The sequence below is a fragment of the Microtus oregoni genome, unplaced genomic scaffold (genome assembly GCF_018167655.1).
Source record: "Microtus oregoni isolate MIOR12 unplaced genomic scaffold, Mior012 000004F_ref0000308, whole genome shotgun sequence".
Taxonomy (NCBI): domain Eukaryota; kingdom Metazoa; phylum Chordata; class Mammalia; order Rodentia; family Cricetidae; genus Microtus; species Microtus oregoni.
Genome location: NW_024543063.1, coordinates 46,591,996 through 46,608,839, shown reverse-complemented (window position 1 = coordinate 46,608,839; position 16,844 = coordinate 46,591,996). Strand labels below are relative to the sequence as shown.

General features: G+C 45.8%; 1 protein-coding gene and 1 long non-coding RNA gene across 5 annotated transcripts in view; one reads left to right on the top strand and one right to left on the bottom strand.

Moving 5' to 3' along the window:
- Window positions 1-3,538, bottom strand: part of Ctcf (CCCTC-binding factor) — a 50,652-nt gene extending 47,114 nt beyond the window's left edge. The window contains exon 1 of one of the 4 annotated variants that reach the window (XM_041650005.1): window positions 3,291-3,538. The gene's annotated coding sequence lies outside the window, so the exon portion shown is untranslated. The remainder of the gene's footprint in view (window positions 1-3,290) is intronic. The other 3 variants (XM_041650006.1, XM_041650003.1, XM_041650004.1) reach the window with 3 other exon arrangements.
- Window positions 1,974-16,844, top strand: LOC121447025. Its single transcript, XR_005974150.1, has 2 exons — window positions 1,974-2,738; window positions 16,720-16,844. It is a non-coding gene; the product is annotated as an uncharacterized LOC121447025 (long non-coding RNA).

Genomic DNA, 16,844 nt, shown 5'->3' with positions numbered 1-16,844 from the left:
CAGGATCTCTCTAAGTAGTCCAGGCTGATCTTGAACCCAGAAATTAGCTTGCATCTGCCTTCTAAGTGCTGAGATTAAAGGTTTGTGACATTATACCCAACAAAAATTAAGTTTTAAACCGGGTACTGGTAGTACATACACTAGGGAGGCAGAGGCAGGAGGATCTCTGTGAGTTCAAGGCCAGCCTGGTCTACAAGAGCTAGTTCCAGGACAGGCTCCAAAACCACAGAGAAGGGGCTGGAGAGATGGCTCAGTGGTTAAGAGCATTGCCTGCTCTTCCAAAGGTCCTGAGTTCAATTCTCGGCAACCACATGGTGGCTCACAATCATCTGTAATGAGGTCTGGTGCCTTCTTCTGGCCTGCAAACATACATACAGACAAAATATTGTATGCATAATAAATAAATAAACATTAAAAAAAAACACAGAGAAACCCTGTCTCGAAAAACCAAAAAAAAAAAAAGTTATCACATTTTGCTAATATCTGCCAATTTGTTTGTTGTTATAGTACTAGGGACTAAGTTTTGTCAAGTACTTCTAACAAATCCTAACTTTAAATATGTCAGGATTCAAGCCTATAATCCCAGGTATTAGGAAATTATAATTTAAAGTGGGAGGTCTACCTAAGTAAGCTTAAATTCAAGGCCAATTCAACCTTAAATTCAAACCTGGGTAACTTAATCAGAGACTTTATCAAAAAAATAAGAAGGGGGTTATGAATATAGCTGAGGTAGAGAGCACTTGCTTAACTTACTCAAGGGCCCTGAGTTCAAACCCCAGTTACTACAAACACAAATTCCAACTACTCTCTGCTAAGGCAGTCTGGCGTACCAAAAGGTTGCTTTATACAGGCTTTGAAGCTAAAGATGACCTTGAGCTCCTTCTCCTCCTCTCCCTCTACTTCTAAAGTACTGGCAGTCGCCATCCCTGGGAGCTTGTGCAGCTTATTTTAATAAAAATGACACTTGTTAAACAACAAAACTTGACAAAAAATCTGAAAATGTAATAAATTACATAGTTGGGTTCTACTAAAGGCTGGCACTCCATCGACACTACATTTACTAACTCTGTGAACTTTTACTGTAGGGGAGGGAGAGTTCAAAGAAGGGATGAGATGAATGACTGAGAACATACCTCAAAGGTAGAGCACTTTCATTGCATGCACAAGCACCACAAAAAACAAAGTTGTATAGGATTTCAATGTGGCTTAACTAGCTTGAAGAATCCTAGGTTCATTTAAGGGAGGGAGATGGGATGACATAAAACGTTGTGGAGTATTCAAAGAGTTGTGCACAGTCAGGCATGGTGGCACAAGCCTTTAATCCCAGCACTCGGGAGGCAGAGGCCAGCCTAGTCTACTAAGTGAGATCCAGGACAGGCTCCAAAGCTACACAGAGGGGGAAAAAAAAAAAGAGTTGTGTGCAATGGGGGTTGCCAGGACCTACAAACTGAGATCACATACAGTGAACAGCATAATTTTTCTTAATATCAAGATGTTTAAAGAAAGCCAAGCATGTCGGAGCACACCTTTAACCCCAGCACTCGGGAGACAGAGGCAGGTGGATCTCTGAGTAGGAGGCCAGCCAAAGCTACAGAGCAAAACTACTCTGTCCGGGGTTTGGGGTGGGAAGATGTTTAAAGCTTCTAATAAACTTAAATATCTTCTTTTCTATAAATGTCAACCTAGAGTTTCTTTTCTACTTAAGAACCCAAGTCACACATCAGCGACTAATTAGTAACAAAATATGGGGGAGCGACTCGGGAAATAAAGGTTACTCCAGCAATTTAACAGCTTTTTAATTTAGTAAGCTTTTTAATATAAAGGAATTAAAGTCAGGGTAAATACCCTGTTTACTTTCTTTTCCTGTCTATGGAGGTCATGAAATTATAACTTTCTTAGTTATCTAAACTCCAAAAAAGTATTGTCTCTATTTACTTAATGCTAAACTCAATCCAGGAAGTCAGCTACTAAAGAGTAGTTACATTAGGCACACACATTTATAAACCATCTGCTGCAAGTGACCCAGGACTCAATTACAACATCAACCCTCACATTTCATCCAACAGTCAAATTACCAGTCTAGTCTAGAATAAGTTCATTTTGCCCTACTGGCGCTTCATATCGGGTTGCACAATCCCAGAGGGTTGAGGGTTGAACTGTCTTAGCCTAGCCCTAGAGCATCAGGTCGTAACTGGAGTGCGAAGTTACCGGCAGGACATTTTTAAACTGGAGGCAAACTCCAGCGTCGCCTGCACAAACGTAACCAGCCTATGCTCCCGAATTTTGGAGTTTAACACATCACTTGAGATCAGAGTGAAATAAGTTTCAGTCCCTTTGAGATCTCTGAGCACACAATGAGTTATCATTCCAAGGGACTGAAGAGTGCGAACCTAGCTGGGGAAAAAATTATTTGGTGCGGAAATTCTAGACTTTTCCGCCCACCATTGGGGGCCGCATCGATCGGGTCCGGCGCGATGCCCTGGCGTGAGTTTGGGGGCGCAACGGGACCCGGAGGGGGCGGCGAGCGCGCGTTCCCCCGCCCGCTCGGGCGGCGTCGAGGCGCGAGCAGCTCAGCCAGCCTTGCAGAGGGAGCTCTCGGCAGTTCAGGGGTCCTTCTGCTCGCAGCCACAGCAGCGCCGCCTGCGCCACTCGGCGGCGACGAAGACCAGCGGCGGCGATGATCGGACTCGGAGGAACTAGAGAGCACCCCAGCTGCTGGAGAAGTACTCGGCGGCCGGGTAGGTTCCGGGAGCGGGTGGACTGGGAAGATGGTCAGTCCGAGGCGCGGCAGTAGGGACCCGACACCCACACGGTTCCGGGACCCGGCTACGCGCGGGCGGCAGAGGGTTCAGGACCCCCGAGCGAGGCAAGCGCGGAAACCGAGCCTCAAGAGGTCCAGCCTCGGTTAAGGCCACCCGTCGCGGGAGGGGCGGAGGGCAGAGGGCGGGCCGCGGCCCGAAGATCAGCCGGGCCAAAAGCCGGCCTCGAGGGTAGAGACAAAGGAAGGAAAATGGAGTCGCCGAGCGCGCAGGCCTCTGTCGCCACAGCCGCCAGAGGCCTACCATGTTGGGCGGAGGGAAGCTAGCGGGCGGGCGTGGAGGGGGTTGGCCAGGCCCTGGCGGCAGCGCCGGGCAATGGCGGCGGCCGCGCCGCAGCAGGGACGGTAGAGGGAGACAAACACCCCCCGGCGGCGGCGCTGGCGCCGGGCTGCAGCCAGCGCCGACCGGAGCGGCCCCATCGTGACACCTAGAGGCGGCCCGCGAAACCTCCTCCACCCCGGGCCCCCTTACCTTCGCGCCACACCCCCCGCGGCGCCCGCTCCGCCGCCGCTCCACCGCTCCGGCCACCTGGCGTCCCCGGCTAGCTCCGCGTGCCTGCACTGGCTACCGCTGTCGCCGCTGCCGCCAAAGAAGCAGCTCCGCGCACGGTTTAATCGCTCCACAGGCTCGGACACAAAATGGCGGCGGCGCGGTGCAGTGCGCCTGCGTCGGCGCTGCCGGGGCCGCGGGTGCTGATAAGGGAAGAGACGGGTTGGGGGGGCCGGCCGGCGGCGAGTTGAGGGCGGGGGAGGAAAGGTGAGGGGAGGGGTTGGCGCGGGGCAGCATGGGAGGCGGCCCCGGGCGCCAACTTTCAAAAGCGGGCGCGATGGCGTCACGGGATGCGCCGCGAGTCGCGTCGTCACTCCGCACGCGCCCTTCCGCGCCCTCGCCCGGTCGCGCGTGGGCTCGGCTAAGGCGGAGGCGTCCTGGTTCCCGTTGGGTGGGGCTTCCTGGGCGGAGGTTTGCGGCCTCTGGGCGGTCGGATCTCCGCCTGGTTGCAGTGATTCTTCTGCTCTTTTCTCTCCCCCGTAGCCGTGGAGGGCGGGAGGGTTAAGGTTACTTGAACTAAGCGCGCGGGCCCAGGCAGCGGGTCGAGGAGGCTGCAAGGTTCGGCCCTACCCAGTCTCCTACTCCGCTGGGCCCAAGCCGGGTTTAGCCCTGCGCGGTACTCCGCTACCGTGTAAGACCCAGCGAGTTCCCGCGCCTTCACACTTCTCCAACACTGTCCTGTGCTAGAGATCGATGGCTGGAAGAGCTGTCTTTGCCATTGGCTTTGGTGATCTAGAAAAGGGCCTTATAAAACCGTGCGAAACGAAGGACCAGGGCAGGGTCTTTTGCTGTCTCGAGGACTTCTCAATCCGGAGAGATAGCAGACCACAGCAATGGATTTTTAAAGACATTATTTCTGTTAGGTTCCCAGTTGAAGTCGTTCAGCCCTTCCCTCTCCCCTGGAGGAGCCTAGGGACCCTACCCAACCAGTGGTAAACTTGACAAAGACCCTCTCCCCACAAGACTGTGGAATGTGACTTAGGACTGTATTCCCAACCCTATGTTTTATCTACGAGGATAACAAATGCACCTAGCATCAAGGGAGCTGCTTCTGCTCTGTCCATATATTTATGCTGTGTTGTGAGAATGCTGCCCCGTTATGAACAGATAACTGCTGTTCCCCCCAAAAGAATCAGAAAGTTGGGTTTGGAAGTATGTATGTATAATCCAGATATTCAAATGTCAGCAGCTAAATAAGATGTTTTTAAACTTCATGAGCCAATTTATCCAGATAAAAGAAACTCCAAGACTAAATCTTAGGAAACCTTACAGAGAGAGGGTAATAGAGAAGGAAGCAGGCAGAAAGTCAAGTCGAGAGTGTTGAATTGTAGAATCCAAGGCCAGAAGTTTGAGGCAGGAAGGGAGGCTCCTGTTTCCAGATGCTGTGTGTTCTGGTACAGTTGAGTCAGAGACTTATTGAATTTGTTACCTCGGAGATAACTAGTAAATGTCATTGGTGACTTTCGCTTGACTAGTATGAACCAAGTAAAGATGTTGGCCTCAGTAGAATGGGTTAAAAAGTAAACAGAAAAGTAAGGAAAGAGAAACAATACATGAAGGCAACTTGAGAGCTTTGCTGTGGGTAGAAGAGAGGTTGGGGATAAGTGCAGAAGGAAGTGAGGGCAAGGGAGGAGTTGTGTTTTATTTCCCTTCTGGTGGTAGGAGTTCAATGCACAGCCATTCACATGGCAGGACTCTGCCACTGAGCTTCATCTCAAGCCAGTGAAGATGTTTAAAAAGATGATGGACATGGCACACATCTCTACTCCCAGCACTCTGGAGGAGAAGCAGACAGATGTCAAAGCCAGCCTGGTCTACAGAAAGAGTTCCAGGATACCCGGGGCTACACAGAGAAACCCTGTCTCAAAAAACCTAAAAAATAAAAAAACCTGAGTTTTTTCTTTATTTGTTTGTTTGGTTTGGTTTTGGTTTTTCAAGACAGGGTTTCTATGTCCTGCTTTGTGTAATCATCTCCAAAGAGAAAGGAAAGGAAAACCAAAGAATAAGGCATTTAGGGCTAGAAAGAGATAAGCTGAGAGGTCAGAGTGATGTGATGAGATACAGTTAGGATAATTTTCTGAGTGTGGGTATGGTCATGTTCCATGGCTCATGTTTGAAGGTCAAAGAGCAACTTGCCAACTTGCAGAAGTAAATTCTCTCCTTTCACCTTGTCGGTACTGGGGATGGAACTCAAGTTATCGGGCCTGGTGGCAAATGCCTTTACCAGCTGAGCCATCTTACTAGCCCTTATGTTTTATTTTTCTGTATAATTGGGATTTGTGTGTGTATGCGTGTGTGCGTGTGTGTATTTTGTCTTGTGACAGAGTCTTGCTATTGCTGTATAGCCTTGGCTAGCCTATTTCCCACTTTGTAACCCAAGGTGGCCTCAAATTTTATTTATATGCCCCTTGCTTTCTTGCTGAGATTACAGCATGAGCCACCATTCCTGGTTTATAAAGGATAGTTTTAGAATATTCTAGGATGTGATATAGACTAAGTGTGTGTGTGTGCGCGCGTGTGTTTGGGTGTAGTTTTGTTAGGGTTGTCATTTAGGAAAAATAGGTATTAACGGTGCTCTTTTTTTAAAAAAAATTTATTGCCTTTTATTTATTTTGTGTGAGGCATATGTGCATGCGTGATTGCCAGGGCACATATGTGGGGATCGGAGAATAACTTGCAGGAGTTGGTTCTCTTCTATAATGTGGGTCCCGGGAATGATACTCGGGTTGTCAGGAGGTGGAGGCAGGCGGATCTCTTGTGAATTCGAGGCCAGCCTGGTCTACAAGAGCTAGTTCCAGGACAGGCTTCAAAAAAGCTACAGAGAAACCGTGTCTCAAAACCAAAAAAGAAAGAAAGAAGCTCAGGCTGTCAGGCATGGTCTCAAGCTGAGTCATCTCACCATCACCCCCCTACCACCTTATTTTTTGAGAATGTAAGGAAGCATCCTTCCCAGGGACTTTCACTTAGGTTTGTAGTCCATGGGGAGTGGTCAGGGCCCTTTAGCAGATAACTGCCCAGTTTACCATATATAAAGTCACCTTATTTTTGAACCTGTCCCTCATCCTCTTTGGTGGGGGCAGATTCTTAGAGTAATTTCAAATTCTTAAGTTGAGTGCCTGGGAGCTTGGCGAATAAGCAATGTGCTGCTTTACTAACTGGCTGGTAGACTAGTATCCGTGCTGGCAAGACGTGGTGTAACTCAGTGGTAGAATACAGTATCTAGCATGTGTGAGGCTATGGGGTCAATCTGTAGAGACCAAAAATATTAAAAATTAAGTCATATTCTAGCCAAGTATGGTGGTACACACCTGTAATCCCAGCATTTGAGAATGCTGAGGCAGAAGGCATCATAAATTGGAGGCCAAATCTGAGCCATCTCTCCAGCCCAAGACAGGGTTTCTCTGTAGTTTTTGGTGCCTGTCCTGGAACTAGCTCTTGTAGAGCAGGCTGGCCTCGAACTCACAGAGATCCGCCTGCCTCTGCCTCCCGAGTGCTGGATTAAAGGCATGCACCACCACCGCTGGCTCGGGATGAGGGATTTCTAAGGTTCAGGATCCCTGATTGGCTGACATTTGGCTAGGGGTATCCTGGTGAAAAAGTGGTGGGTGGCCGGGCGGTGGTGGCGCACGCCTTTAATCCCAGCACTCAGGAGGCAGAGGCAGGTGGATCTCTGGGAGTTCGAGGCCAGCCTGGTCTACAAGAGCTAGTTCCAGGACAGGAACCAAAAGCTACGGAGAAACCCTGTCTCGAAAAAAAAAAAAAGTGGTGGGTGTGTGCTGGCAGGTGATCCTATCTACAATAGTTGGAATATTAGGAATTTCCTTTGGAAGGTCTGTTCCTGGGTGGTACCTGGGTAGTCTCAGTTTGTGGCCTTCCTTGGAACCAGGCCTTAGTGTAAGCTACTGAGACTCAGACCTCTACTGAGCTTGTTATGGCTGGGTCCTACATTTCCCCCTTCACAAGTACCAATGACAGGTATGTCAGTGGACATTATAGGTAGCCATTTCTGTCCCCCATGCCAGGGAGTTCTCCCTTGTCTTAGCATTTCAACCTATTCTGGGCAGGGAGCATGTGTTCTTTCCTGTAACTACTTTGAGCTGACATTGGGCATTGTTATCAGGGCCCAAGAAGGCTGAAAGGCCAGCCAAAGGTAAGGAGGGAATTCAGGCAGTGGGGCACTCATCAGAAGCATCTGGTTCACAGACTCTGTAGAAGAGTCAGGGAGCACTCACATCAGCTGGACTGGTGCCCATTAGCTTTCAGCAAGTCCAGGGATCCCAGTCATTCGGAGCAGGTGTTAGTCAGCAACCGATGCTTAGATGTATCTGCCTGCCAAGTGGAAACCTATTGAGACAAGTTTAAACTAAGAACAGAAGTTAAAATTTATGTACTTAGGGGCTGGAGAGATGGCTCAGTGGTTAAGAGCATTGCCTGCTCTTCCAAAGGTCCTGAGTTCAATTCCCAGCAACCACATGGTGGCTCACAACCATCTGGAATGAGGTCTGGTGCCCTTTTCTGGCCTGCAGACATATACACAGACAGAATATTGTATACAAAATAAATAAATATTTTTAAAAAAATTATGTACTTAAAGGAAAATAATATATTTGAAACTTAAGGGTTCATATTGAAATCCCTATCTTAGAAAATTGCAGATAATGGGTGTTAGTTATCATTTATAAAGAGGTGGTGGGGGACCAGTCCCATGAGGGATGGTGGGTCAGCCAAGGCCTCACTGGATTCCCTGGCATGGCCTGAGGCCTCTGCAGGAGACAAACAGATATGCCATGCAGAGGGAGTTTGGGTATAGAGTTTATTTAGTGGGTTATGGAGGGTGGAAGAGAAGAGGGGAGGGGAAAAATGGGGAGAGAAAAGAGAGGCAGAAGCTGCCTCTCTAGAAGAAGAGCAGAGAGAGAGAGAGAGAGCAGAGAGAGAGAGCACCCTGGAGAAGAGACTTAGCTGCTGCTAAGTTGACAAAGTTACAAAGTTACAAAGGTAAGGAGGGAATTCAGGCAGTGGGGCACTCATCAGAAGCATCTGGTTCACAGACTCTGTAGAAGAGTCAGGGAGCACTCACATCAGCTGGACTGGTGCCCATTAGCACCATAGCTAGCCTAACGATCAATACTGTCAGAGAAGGATAAATAAACTATACTTGAGTACAGACCAAGCAGCTTACGAATCTATTAAAAATGACAGGTGGACTGGAGAGATGGCTCAGAGGGTACTTCTGGAGGCCCCGAGTTCAATTCCCAGCAACCACATGGTGGCTCACAACCATCTGTAATGAGACCTGGTGCCTTCTTTGCCAGCATTGTATGCTTAATAAATAAATAAATTAATTAATTAATTAAAAAAAATGACAGGGACCAGAGTCCATATATAGTTAGCCATACCCAGGTCTCCATAGCATTGGAGGTGGAAGTATCAGAACAGCAGTCTTAACAGTCTTAGCCAGACCCATAAGGTGAATTTTTTTTTCCTATGGAAGAGGGACATGGAAAAGACTGACCTTATTTTGTCTAGGCAAAAGTGGTGCAATAAATTCTCCAATGTCCTGCTGCTTGTCCACAGTCTGGACCAGGTCCTGGCAGCAGGTATTGAACTGGGGCATCTTGCCCAGTGGTCAGCATCATCGTAATCCAGGTGGAGACATCATTGGTGTCCCATAATCTTCTTTGGAGACCTTGGGTCACTGCTAGCTAGGATCTCGGAGTCTCTGTCTAATATAATAAACTTTTTAATCATTACTTTAAATGCCGTATTCTGCAGATCTCTGAAGTATGAGGGCTGCCTAGGTATATTTGATTAGACAAACTTTGTTTCTAGTTACTTATTTTTTTTTAAATATTTATTTATTATGTATAATTTATTTATTTATTATGTATACAATATTCTGTCTGTATGCCTGAAGGCCAGAAGAGGGCGCCAGACCTCTTTACAGATGGTTGTGAGCCACCATGTGGTTGCTGGGAATTGAACTCAGGACCTTTGGAAGAGCAGGCAATGCTCTTAACCACTGAGCCATCTCTCCAGCCCCCTCTAGTTACTTATTTTAAGTTTGACTTTGAAAACATATACAGGGAACTAAATAGGGCTTTTTTCCTGTAATTAATTATATCAGTCCTTTAAGGATGACTAGCTTCTATTTCCTAACAGTCTATAATAAGTTAGCAGCTTTCATAATATTAGAACTTTACATTGAAGTTTAGCCTTAAAAGATGTATGATTTTGAATTAAAACGGATAATTAAACTAAATTAGTCATCTGAGGGTAAAAACAGAAGAAGTTTGTATCCAGCTGTTGATGCTGTCTCCTGGGAAGGCAAGAAAAAGGTCCCAGGGTGAAATGGGAACTGGGGGGAGCCTAGGGGCTAGCACAGCCAAGGCCAAGTTACTAGAGAACTTTTTTGTTTGGTTGGCCTTTCGAGGGAGTGGGGAGTGGGATCAGGGTGGGGTGGGGGCTGTCTCTGTGTTGTCCTGGAATTCACTCTATAGACCCAGCTGTCTAGAGAACCGTTGATAAACAGACCAAGATGCTGGATGTTAGTTATAAAACTTAAATATGACATGTCTGGATGTGGGAGTCTAACTGTCCTAATGTCTTAGTGAGGGATTCTGACACTGTGATAAAACACTGTAACGGAAACCAACTTGAGGAGGAAAGGATTTGTTTACTTTATACTTCCGGGTCACAGTCTGTCATAGAAAGTCAGGCTAGGAACTCAAGGCAGGATCCTGGAGGCAGGAACTGAAGCAGAAGCCAGAATCTTACAGACTTGCTTTTTCTTTTGGGCTCACTCAGCCTGTTTTCTTATACCATTCAGTACTACCTGCCCAGGAGTAACACAGCTCACAGTAGTCTGGGCACCCTCCCACACAGCCATTAATCAAAGAAAATATACCATACATGGGGGCATTTTCTCAATTGAAGTTTTCTCTTCTCAGATGACTTTAACTTGTACCAAGTTGGCAAAAAAATAACAAACAAAAAAAATGTAACTATGTGGTGGTGTACACCTTTAATCCCAACACTCAGGAGGCAAAGGCAGGCAGAACTCTGAGAGTTCAAGGCCAGTCTGATCTACAGGACAGCCAGGGCTGTTACACAAGAAACCTCGCCTTCAAAAAAGCAAAAATGTAGAGGCAGGCGGATCTCTGGGAGTTCGAGGCCAGCCTGGTCTACAAGAGCTAGTTCTGGGACAGGCACCAAAAGCTACAGAGAAACCCTGTCTTGAAAAACCAAAAAAAAAAAAAAAAAAAAAAAAAAAGCAAAAATGAAATGGGGAGCGGGGGAGAAAAAACTAACCAGGACACTTGGACTCAGGTATTATGTGGACTTTAAAAAAAAAAAACATTTATTTTGGGGGGAGAGGAACATGTGTGCCATGGACATCAGAGGACAACTTGCAGGAGTTAGTTCTTTCAGATGAGTTTCAAGGATTGAACTCAGGTCATCAGATTTGGTAGCAAGAGCCATTTTATCCATTGAGCCATCTTGTGGGCCCTCGTGGTGTTGATGTGTTGATTTCCTAGTGACTGTGTAATCTCAGATTACTGCTCTATGAGGTTGATAATTGTATTGACATAGTGATAAAAATCTTGAAAAGTAAAGCTTCTGACATAGTTAGAGGGACGAGTTTTTTTTTTAAAAAAAGATTTTATTGGGCTGGAGAGATGGCTCAGTGGTTAAGAGCACTGCCTGCTCTTCCAAAGGTCCTGAGTTCAATTCCCAGCAACCACATGGTGGCTCACAACCATCTGTAATGAGGTCTGGTGCCCTCTTCTGGCCATCAGGTATACAAGCAGACAGAATACTGTATAAATAATAAATAAATAAATATAAAAAAAAAAGATTTTATTTATAATGTATACAGTGTTCTACCTGCATGCACAAGATCTCATTACAGATGGTTGTGAGCCACCATATAGTTGCTGGGAATTGAACTCAAGACCTCTGGAATAGCAGCCAGTGCTCTTAACCTCTAGGCCATCTCTCCAGCCCCCCAGTTATTACAAAGTAAATGTAATTATTCTGCTTTCTGTTATTTCCCCTTAGTCCCAACCTACCTTCCAACAACTTGACTTTTTTCTAGAGTCATCAGTAGAATCAGCTACATTTCTAAGTAGTTTTCTTGGTCTTAGAGTCATTCTTTCTGGGAAAGACATATTTTCTACAATAATTCTCAAAGAGATTCTTTCATTTTGTTTGTTTTGTTTTATTTATTTATTTATTTATTTATTTGAGACAGTTCTTTCTATGTAGACCAGACTAGGCTGGCTTTGAACTCAGAGACCCTCCTACCTGAGATTCTATTTCCTTTTTTGTTTATTTGTTTGATTTGTTTTTCAAGACAGAGTTTCTCAGTAGCTATGGAACCAGTCCTGGAACTCACTCCATAGATCAGGCTGCCCTCAAAATCACAGAGATTCGGCTGCCTCTGCTTCCAAAGTGCTAGGATTAAAGTCATGCACCACTATTGCCTGGTTCTTTCTTTCTTTTGAGGCAGGGTTTCTCTGTGTAACAAACAGTCCTGGCTGCCCTCTACAGACCAGGCTGACTGCGAACTCCCAGAGATCTGCCAGCCTCTGCCTCCCAAGTTCCTGGGATTAAAGGCATGTGCTGGTGCCACCCAACTTTTATCAATCATCTTCTTTTTCTGTATTTGGGAACCTATGAACCTATGGCCTTGGGCACACTAGGCAGATGGTTTATCACTGACCTATATCCCCAGCTCTTTTTTGCATTTTATTTTAAAGCCTGATATTTTACTAAGTTGCTGGCCTTAAATTAATTCTGTAATCCAGGCTGGTCTTAAACTTTTCAGGCGCTAGAGTAGCTGAGATTATAGACCTCTGCCCCCAGGCCCAATTTCAAATAACATCTCTCTCCTTCCTTTCCTCCCCTCCCCTGCCCTGCCCTTTCCATTTCCCCTCCTTTCCTTCTTTGTCTTACTATATTAAGCCACCTGATTTTGAAATTCTAGGCTCGGGCTGGAGAGATGGCTCAGCGGTTAAGAGTACTGACTGTTCTTCCAGAGGACCCGGGTTCGATTCCCAGCACCCACATGGCAGCTCACAACTGTCTGAAAATGCAGTTCCATGAGATCTGACACCTTCACACCAGCGAACATAATAAAGTTAAATAAATAAATAAAAGTTAAAAAAAAAAAAGAAATTCTAGGCTCAAAAAACATTTTTTTTTTTTTGAGACAGGGTTTCTCTGTAGCTTTGGAGCCTGTCCTGGAACTAGCTCTTGTAGAGCAGGCTGGCCTCGAACTCATAAAAATCCACCTGCCTCTGCCTCCCGAGTGCTGATTAAAGGCATACACCACCGCCCAGCTCAAATTAGTCCCTTCCCTTCCGAATACTAGAATTACAGGTGTGTACCACACCACTAGCTCAACATTTCTGCACTATGGCAGTCCTCTGGAGAAGATGCTATAGCTCTAAGGCTACCTAGGAAGGAGGAGGAGATGTCTCGGCCAGGAATTAAGCACAGGACTTTGTGCGTGTTAAGCATGTGCCGTTTCACTGAACACTGAACTCCCATTTCCTTAATTCCATATGATTTGTTTAGGAGGGACAAAAGGATTTCTGTCCCCAAGACAAACTGGATATTACGGCTTCAACTCATAGGAAGAGCTGTAATCAAACTCATCACAGCAGAAAGCACCTTTAACCTCTGAGCTATATCAAAAGGGCTTAATGATGGAAATTTCACACAACTTTGGCAGACAGATAGCAGAGGCATTTGGAGCTGTGATTTAGTTTGTAAGTAACGTCCTGAGTAACTGAACGCAGCCTTATGCTCTAGACAGGTAATGCTGGAGGGATGAACAGGATATGCTCCTAAGGGATGCGCTGAATTTTAAGGCTTCTTCTACACTAAACATATGGTACTTTCGTCCTAAAATGTTTAGAGGTTGCATTGAGATAGAGAAAGATGTAAGTTGGGACCTAGGAAGATGTAATTGGATCTAGGAAGTAGGAAGCCCAGAGGTAACAGATCGCAGAGATATACATCCAAAGGCATTTCTGTTTATTGTGTTTAGAGATAGGATCCCACATTATAGCCCAGCGTGGCCTGGAACTCAAAGAAATCCTTCTACCTCGTGCTCTCAATGCTAGGATAACAGGGATGAGCTATTATAAGACATTTCTTTTGTGTATGTGTGTGTGTGTTCCAGGACAGGCTCTGTCTCTAAAAACTGGATGTGTTTTATATGGTGTGTGTGTATATATATTATGTGATATATATTTATGTGTGTGCCTGTGTCTGTGCCGGAGAGTGTGGAGGTCAGAGGATAATTTTGCAGGAGCAGGTTCCTTTCCCCCTACCATGTGGATTACAGGGATCCAACTCAGAACCAGGCTTATACAGCACATGCTGTTATTCACCAAGTCTTCTTGAGAGCCCTGAAAGACATTTCTTGTCCACTTCATACGGATCTGGCTTTAGGTAATAGAGGTAAAGACGTATAGAGCTGGACATGGTAGTGTATACCTATAGTCCCAGCATTCAGGAAGTGGAAGCAGGAAGATTACAGGTTGAAGACCAACTAGGGCTATATAATGAAAACTTGTCTAAAACAAACAAACAAAAACAAGGAAATGCAGGATGATCAAATAGTAATTGTTAGGATCCATGGCAGACTCACTGAATTAACCTTCGGGGAAGTTCTTAGATGGCTCCAAACTGAGTAAGTCGGAAAGACATAATCTGATTCTCTTTATGAAAAATATACAGCAAAAACAAATTCATAGAAGCAAAAAATAGATTTCTAATTGCCTAGGCCTGGGGGAGGAGATGAGATGAGAGAATGCAGGGACCCTGGGAATAATAGCTAAAAGGAAGTTACATTCTTTTATGGATAGGTAAAAATATTCTAAAATTATAGTCCTTGGTGTAAAACTCTGAATATATCCAAAGCTATTGTGTTAGATGCTTTATTGTAGTGCTATTTTTTTTGTTGTTTTGTTTTGGGACATAATTTCAAGTAGTCTTGGTTGGCCTCACATTTACTATGTTGTCCAAGAATGACCTTAAACTCCTGATCCTCCTGCCTTAGCCTCCCAAGTACTAGAATTACAGGCCTGTACACCATGTCCAGCAAATTGTGCACTTTAAGTGGTTGAACCACAGAGTATGAAGACTACCGATAAAGCATTGTTTAAAGTAGGGGGATGCCTGGCAGTGGTGGCGCACACCTTTAATTCCAGCATTTGAGAGGTAGAGGCAGGCAGATCTCTTGAGTTCAAGGCCAGCCTGGTCTGCAGGGCGAGATCCAGGACAGCCAGGGCTACCCAGAGACCATCTCGAAAAACAAGACTAGAACTCACAAAGTTCCACTGGAAAGGACCTGTCAGGCCCCTGGGGGTCATCCTCGGGCTTGTGCTGCCAGCCACTTAGTAGAATCATCAGAATAATGATGCATCTTACACCGAAGCAGTTGCAACTAATACAGACCAGCTAGGCCTCGAAGTCACCGTGTTACCCAGGCTGGCTTTGAAATCACAGCAATCCTTTTATTTCACTTTATTTTTAAAACTTTTATTTTATGAACATTGGTGTTTTACCTGCATGTATGTCCTTGTGAGGGTGTCAGGTCCCCTGGAACTGAGTTTACAGACAGTTGTGAGCGGCCATGTGGGCGCTGAGAATTGAACCCAGATCCTCTGGAAGAGGACCTCAACCACTGGGCCACCTCTCCAGCCCCACAACAATCTTACTCCAAGCATTTGCAAGTGTACCCCGGTGTGGTGACAACTCTTAAAGAAACATGTAATGTCCAAGTTGAAGGTTTTTAGGGGGTTGGGTTGAGCAAGGCTATGGAGAAGTGAAAATCATGGACCACAGGAGGAGTGGTACCAGGTCTAGGCAAGCCCTGCAGAAAGCTCAGTAAAGCTGCAGGGCACGGGGAGCAGTTCCAGTAGAAATGATAATCCAGACTGGAATGACTCAAAGGGCTGCCGGAACAAGGTTGAGTGGGCTGGGGTTTTCCGTAAACAATTCCTGTAGAGGTAGATTTGAGTTTTAGAAATCATTCTGTATTGTGGAGAATAAGTCCAAGAGGGACAAAGAGTAGGCTTTGGGTTGTTGATTTTAAAATGCTTTGAGTGTTCAAAAGGAAGTATCCAGTCTGGAACTGGATTCACGAGTGTCTAGAAATAAAATAAAAACAGAATGACTGACAGTAGCCTCCGAACGTGGATGGAAGCCATGTGTTTAAAGAGAGTAGAACTCAGTGGAGTCCTATTTAAGGGGTGCCTGCACAGGAGGAAGAGGTCAGAGGAGTTAGCTGGGAACAGATAGTTGGTAGCTACAGCAAAGCATCTGCTAATCAGCTGTTCTAAGTCAGCATTTACTGGACATCTATGTTCCTGGGATGTATCATGAGTTAAGAGGCAACTGGTCTTTGAATTTTAGCGTCAACTTTAGACTAATGGCTGTCACTGCAGGCCATTGACAGCCTTATTTTCTAAATGACATGTTGTGCTTCTTTAACTTCTAGGAGTCTTTCAACCTCGCCTTCTCATATTATTCAGGTCCAGAAAAGCCTAGCCTAGCATCCAAGCCAACAAGCCAAGAGCCTTTTTTTTTTCTTTTCTTTTTTGGCTTTTTGAGATAGGGTTTCTCTGTGTATCCCTGGCTGTCCTGGAACTCACTCTGTAGACCAGACTCTGGCCTTGGATTCACAGAAATCCACCTGCCACTGCCTCCTGAGTGCTGGGATTAAAAGCATGAGCCACCCAGCTTTAAAAAAAAAAAAAATTATTTTACATGAGGTTTTACTTGCATGTATGTGCCTCTAGAATGTTGCAAACCACTTTGTGGATGCTGGGAACTGAGCTCAGGTTCTCTGCAAGAACATTTAAGTGAGCCGGGCGGTGGTGGCGCACGCCTTTAATCCCAGCACTCGGGAGGCAGAGGCAGGTGGATCTCTGTGAGTTCGAGAGCAGCCTGGTCTACAAGAGCTAGTTCCAGGACAGGCTCCAAAACCACAGAGAAACCCTGTCTCAAAAATCAAAAAAAAGAAAGAAAGAAAGAAACAAAGAACGAACATTTAAGTGTTCTTTACTGCTGAGTTATCTCTCCAACTACCCATAAGAGCATTCTATCTTTGGGGATGGGCAGCTTGAAGAGTAAACTTCTTTCTGAGGGGATGGAGGGAAAGCATCTCATGTGCTGGCATCCAGAAAATTGTACCCACATACCAGGCTCAGAAACATACAAGGAAGGCACCCCCGCTCTGTGGGGGAGACCAGGAAGCAGTCCTCTTCCCATGTGCCAGCCCATCTGCTTCTTTGCCTTCATAAACATGCTTTTTCTTCTTTTTGGTTCACTGCAGCTTTGAAAGCATGAGAAAAGAAGAGTGAGAAACAAGAAGAAAAGATAAGGTTGGAAGAGGGCAAGAGGAGAGGAATGGAAGGAAACTTCTGCAGCCACCAACACAATAAATTGTATCCTGAGCCA